Source organism: Hyla sarda, chromosome 3 (assembly GCF_029499605.1).
Source record: "Hyla sarda isolate aHylSar1 chromosome 3, aHylSar1.hap1, whole genome shotgun sequence".
Classification (NCBI taxonomy): domain Eukaryota; kingdom Metazoa; phylum Chordata; class Amphibia; order Anura; family Hylidae; genus Hyla; species Hyla sarda.
In genome coordinates, this window is record NC_079191.1 from 429,922,041 (window position 1) to 429,928,683 (window position 6,643).

General features: G+C 43.2%; 1 long non-coding RNA gene across 1 annotated transcript; it reads right to left on the reverse strand.

Moving 5' to 3' along the window:
• Window positions 1–5,228: 5,228 nt before the first annotated feature.
• Window positions 5,229–6,052, reverse strand: LOC130363112 (uncharacterized). Its single transcript, XR_008891729.1, has 2 exons — window positions 5,969–6,052; window positions 5,229–5,543 (listed from the first exon to the last, which is right to left on the reverse strand). It is a non-coding gene; the product is annotated as an uncharacterized LOC130363112 (long non-coding RNA).
• Window positions 6,053–6,643: the final 591 nt, after the last annotated feature.

A 6,643-nucleotide genomic window follows, 5' to 3' on the forward strand; every position in this document is an offset into this window, starting at 1 on the left:
TTCGTGACGAATAGAATTTACGAAGTTTGCTCATCTCTAGCCGTAACTATTGAAGTTATATCTCATTGTCAGCTATATCTAGAGTTGAGCGAACTTACAGTAAATCGGCTCGTAGCGAACTTCGCAGCTCGGCTGTTGATTACTTTAGTCTGCATAAATTAGTTCAGCTTTCCAAGGGCTCCAGTTGCCTGGAAAAGGTGGATACAGACCTAGGAGACCTAAGACGGTCATCCCGGACTCTTCCAGGCAACCAGAGCCCTTGGAAAGCTGAACTAATTTACGCAGACTAAAGTAATCAACAGCCGAGCTGCGAAGTTCGCTACGAGCCGATTTACTGTAAGTTCGCTCTACTCTAGTTGCCGTATTTTTCGCCGTATAAGACGCACTTTTTCTTCCCCAAAACTGGGGGGGAAAAGTTGGTGCGTCTTATACGGCGAATACACATTAAAACCCTGTCCTAATCGCGGCGGTCCCTGTGGCCATCAACGGCCGGGACCCGCGGCAAATACAGGACATCACCGATCGCGGTGATGCCCTGTATTAACCCTTCAGACGCGGCGATCAAAGCTGACCGCCGCGTCTGAAGGGAAAGTGATACTAACCCGGCTGCTCTGGACCGCCGTGGTGAAATCGCGGCGTCCCAAACAGCTTACATGACACCGGGAGGGACCTTACCTGCCTCCTCGGTGTCCGATCGGCGAATGACTGCTCCGTGCCGGGATCCCCTGCATGGCCGGCGCTCACCTCAGTCATCATCACGTTGTCCCGTCATCCAATAGGAGCGGCGTGCGTAGCGGTGTGATGGCGGCGACGGAGAGCGAGGATACCGGGCAGCAGAGACGTTCCGGAGCGACAGGGACACCCCGGGGACGCGGCGACAGCGATGGAGGGCGACATCCAGGGCAGCGGTGACCGGTCCGGAGCAGCGGGGACAGGTGAGTATTACCTCATATACCAGTGGTCTTCAACCTGTGACCTCCAGATGTTGCAAAACTACAACACCCAGCATGCCCGGACAGCCGTTGGCATGCTGGGAGTTGTAGTTTTGCAACATCTGGAGGTCCGCAGGTTGAAGATGACTGTCCTATACTTTACATTGTATTTGGTTCAGAATCTTTTTTTTTTCCCCTAGATTTTTTCCTTTAAAATTGGGTGCGTCTTATATGGCAAAAAATACGGTATTCACTAGAGATGAGCGAACTTACAGTAAATTCGATTTGTCACGAACTTCTCGGCTTGGCAGTTGATGCCTTTTCCTGCATAAATCAGTTCAGCTTTCCGGTGCTCCGGTGGGCTGGAAAAGGTGGATACAGTCCTAGGAGACTCTTTCCTAGGACTGTATCCACCTTTTCCAGCAAACCGGAGCACCGGAAAGCTGAACTAATTTATGCAGGAAAAGTCATCAACTGCCGAGCCGAGAAGTTCGTGACGAATCGAATTTACTGTAAGTTCGCTCATCTCTAGTAGTCACAAGAGCGCGCTCCCTGCAGCAGTATAAAAAGTGAGACCCTACCCCCAGTGTGTATTCACACATACAGCATCCTGCGCATTGAAGCTACAGATTTTAAATGTACAATAAGTGACTGAACACCGCTTCAAATCCTGCGCATCAAATACGCGCAGGATACTATACGTGTGAACATACCCTGAATGTCCTGGGGTTATGTTAAAGGGGTACTCCACCGAAAAACATCTTATCCCCCATCCAAAAAATAGGGGATAAGATGTTTGATCGCGGGGCTCCACGATCAAACATCTTATCCCCCTTTTTTTTTTGGATAGGGTATAAGATGTTTTTCGGTGGCGTACCCCTTTAACATAGCTTGGAGCTTTAGCGTACATGACGTCACACCCCCTCCATTCATGTCTATGGGAGCGGGGCGTGAGGGCTGATACGTAGCCACCACGCCTCCTCCCATAGACATGAATGGAGGGGCGTGCAGCGGTAGTAGTCAGTCATCGCTACATGCACGGATGTCTCGGGTACCACGATGGAGATCGCGGGGGGGGGGGGGGGGGGGGGGTCTCCGCGGCGGGACCCCCCATGATAGGACATCTTATCCCCTATACTTTGGATAGGGGATAAGATGTTTTTTTGGCAAGAGTACCCCTTTAACAACTTTGTCGTTAACTGCAAATGTTACCCTCCCATTATCCATAAATAAATAAAAATAATAATAAAACTAAATTAAAAAAAATAAAAATGAAATTTAAAAAAAAAAACAAAAGATAGAATAAAAAAAAATTTGTAGAAAAAAAAAAATTATAATTTGCAATAAACTTAATAATTTAGATCACAAGGAAAAAAAGGTATAATATATATTTATACGGATATATATATATATTTATTACGGTGTATACACAATTCAAGTCTAAGTGATGTGTTACAAAGACTGGCTCTTTCAGACATTAGTGAATCATAAACCAGTATCCAGCACTGAACTCAAATTAAAGGGACAGCGTCACAAATACCATTCTGCCTCGGTTTTTGTTTTGTTTTTAACTTTCCCAAAAAAATAAAAAATAAAAAAAAAAAAAAAAAAAAAAAAAAACTTTAAACAGTCCAACGTCTGGATGTTAACACGTCTGTTAACAGGAAAAAAAAATAGGCAACTGAGGAGTTAGGTTACCTAAAACCAAAAACGGAACATAAATAACACTTAGGGAAATGGAAAGGGGGGTGGGGGGGGGGGTCAGCGCAGGGTAAGGTGCTAAGTATCAAGGAGGGTTAATAGCAAATGTCAGCCTTATACAATCCGCTCACCTGCCCTTCTAGAAGAGATTTAGGACTAGTGTTTCCCCAACCGGGGTGCCTCCAGCTGTTGCAAAACTACAACTCCCAGCGTGCCCGGACAGACCGTTGGCTGTCCGGGCATGCTGGGAGTTGTAGTTTTTTCAACAGCTGGAGGCACTCTGCTTGGGTGAACCCTACTTTAGACAATGTATGAGGGCAATTTTGTCAACTAAACTGCCCAGTTATAAAGAACTAGTAGTGCCTTGTTGCTTTGGTCTGAACATTGGTTCAGGAAACAATATGGCTGTAAAAAAAAAAAAAAAAAAAAAAAAAAAATTATATATATTATATATATTATATATATATATATATATAAATATAAATATATATATAAAAATAAATAATCAATTTAATAAATTTAATGGGGAGCGGGGTCCATTAACTGAGACCCTCACAAAGAAAAAAAAAAAAAAAAAAAGGGGGGGGGGGCAGTTCTATGTGAACAGCATAAGCTCAATGAAGCCGGCAGAAGGAGGAAGGGCATGACTTTGTTCTAGTGATTGCTGGGGCCCCCCCCCCCCCCCCCAAACTCATAACATATAGTCTGTATATGGTATGTACACATCTGCAAAAATAAATGATAATAATATTAATTGCTCCAAAATTCTTTTTTAAATAACTGAAGAAACTTTGGCAAACAGTCCTGATTTTATAACTTTTGTATGTCTCCATGGCAACAGACTACAGACAAGCCCTGTGTAGTCTGATTCTGCAGTCCTTTTACTTATGACATTTTTTTGGTTACTCCAGCTGGTTCTTCTGCTTAGGCGGTGGGTGTCAAATATGACAATTGGCAATGCCCGACTACACTGGATTTTTTTTTTCTATGTCTGTAACTACTGAGACATTTTGGTCTGCAAAGGAACTGTTTACATAAAGCAGTATATTTACCTTTTTGGGGGGGGGGGGGCTACCGAATGGGGTTATACCAAGTTTAAAAAATTTTTACATCCACAGGATGGGTGGAAAAAAAAAAAAAAATTATATTATATATTTAATTTATATACCGTATATATATTTTTTTTCACACCATCCTGTGGATGTAAAAAATATATATATCTTAGATCTAATTAGTCGGGGATAACTAACAACCTATTGGCCCCCTACTGGTGGTGCATGCCCTTACTCCCCAAGGCAATACAGCAGCTGCGAATATATATTATATTATAATATATATATATATAATATATATTATAATATAATATATATTCGCAGCTGCTGTATTGCCTTGGGGGTAAGGGCATGCCATCTTCCGAAGCCCCATAGGAAATTAAGGGGTTATCCAGGAAAAAAAAAAATGTTTTATCTATCAACTGGCTCCCAGAAAGTTAAACAGATTTGTAAATTACTTCTATTAAAAAAAATCTTAATCCTTTCAGTACCTTATGAGCTTCTGAAGTTGAGTTGTTCTTTTCTGTCTAAGTGCTCTCTGAGGACACCTGTCTCGGGAAACCGCCCAGTTTAGAAAGAAAATCCCCATAGCAAACCTCTTCTAAAATGGGCGTTTCCCGAGTACAGGTGTCATCAGAGAGGATTTAGACAGAAAACAACAACCTTAACTTCAGAAGCATATAAGTACTGAAAGGATTAAGATTTTTTTTATAGACGTAACTCACAAATCTGTTTAACTTTCTGGAGCCAGTTGATATATATAAAAAAAGTTTTTTTCCTGGATAACCCCTTTAATTACTCAACGACTGAGCATGCATGCTGCCATTAAGTTCACTTGGGGGAGCAATGGTCATCCATTATCACCAGTAGGGGGGGGTCCCAGCAGATTGCCCCAGACAATCACATACTTCTCACCAAGCATGTGGATAGGAGCCAAGTTTTAATCTCAGAATAACTCTTAAAAGGGTTATCCAGGAATCTAAAAAACAGACCTATTTTCTTTCAGACTGCTCCCTGTCCGTCTCCACTTTGGGTGTGGTATTACAACTAGGCTTTATTTACTTCAATGGAAACTGAACTGCAGATCCACACTAAACCTGGCGACAGACAGGGAGAGGTCTTTGAAAGAAATCAGTTTTTTCGATTCCTGGATAACCGCTTTAACAGTATGTTTGGCAGTGCAGCAGAATCCCATAGAAATCAATGGGACTCTGCTGCTGGCTATGTTCACACGATGGAATTCCGCACAGAAATTCCATCGTGTGAACATAGCCATAGGCCTTTTCCGTCGCTCGACAGTGTATTTTTTGTTTGTTTTTTTGCCTCCTCTGGGGCTATATCCTTCTTTTTCCTGCCTGGAGTAATGCAGCTTATATTAGCTGAACTAATTTATGCAGGATAAAGTCAGCAACCCGCTGAGCCGCGAGGTTCGTGACGAATTAAATCCCCGTAAAGTCGCTCATCTCTAGTTGGCACAGATGTCAGAGCTTTGGGAAATCCTCCCAATGCCATTCACCTCTGACAAAATCCTTAGATGCACTGGAGCAATACAATTTTCTTTAATATATATATTTTTTTTTTTGCAAAAGTTTACATACCCTATAGCAGTGTTCCCCAAGCAGGGCGCCTCCAGCTGTTGCAAAACTACAACTCCCAGCATGCTGTTGAGGCAAAAAAAACTAGGTGCCAGGATGCATTTCCTAGTCCTGACGCCTGGGATTTGTTGAGCCATGGGGGCGAAAAAGTCATAGAATGAACCAGATTTATATGATTTTGCGCTACTTGTGTTTTCTAAATTATGTGCCTCCTGCTGTTGCAAAACGACAACGCCCAGCATGTCTTCAACTATCATGGAAACCTGGGAGCTGTAGCAGTGTTTTTTCAACTAAGGCGCCTCCAGCTGTTGCAAAACTACAACTCCCAGCATGCTGTTGAGGCAAAAAACTAGGCGCCAGGATGCATTTCCTAGTCCTGACGCCTGGGATTTGTTGAGCCATGGGTGAAAAAGTCATAGAATGAGCCAGATTACATTTTGCGCTACTTGTGTTTTCTAACTTATGGGCCCTCCAGCTGTTGCAAAACTACAACTCCCAGGATGCTGTTGAGGCAAAAAACTAGGCGCCAGGATGCATTTCCTAGTCCTGACGCCTGGGATTTGTTGAGCCATGGGCGAAAAAGTCATAGAATGAATCAGATTTATTCGATTTTGCGCTACTTGTGTTTTCTAAATTATGTGCCTCCAGCTGTTGCAACGCCCAGCATGTCTTCAACTATCATGGAAACCTGGGAGCTGTAGCAGTGTTTTTCAACTAAGGCGCCTCCAGCTGTTGCAAAACTACAACTCCCAGCATGCTGTTGAGGCAAAAACTAGGCGCCAGGATGCATTTCCTAGTCCTGACGCCTGGGATTTGTTGAGCCATGGGCGAAAAAGTCATAGAATGAACCAGATTTATATGATTTTGCGCTACTTGTGTTTTCTAACTTATGTGCCTCCAGCTGTTGCAAAACTACAACTCCCAGGATGCTGTTGAGGCAAAAAACTAGGCGCCAGGATGCATTTCCTAGTCCTGACGCCTGGGATTTGTTGAGCCATGGGCGAAAAAAGTCATAGAATGAACCAGATTTATTCGATTTTGCGCTACTTGTGTTTTTAAAAATTATGTGCCTCCAGCTATTGCAAAACTACAACTCCCAGCATGCTGTTGAGGCAAAAAACTAGGCGCCAGGATGCATTTCCTAGTCCTGACGCCTGGGATTTGTTGAGCCATGGGCGAAAAAGTCATAGAATGAACCAGATTTATATGATTTTGCGCTACTTGTGTTTTCTAACTTATGTGCCTCCAGCTGTTGCAAAACTACAACTCCCAGGATGCTGTAGAGGCAAAAACTAGGCGCCAGGATGCATTTCCTAGTCCTGACGCCTGGGATTTGTTGAGCCATGGGCGAAAAAAGTCATAG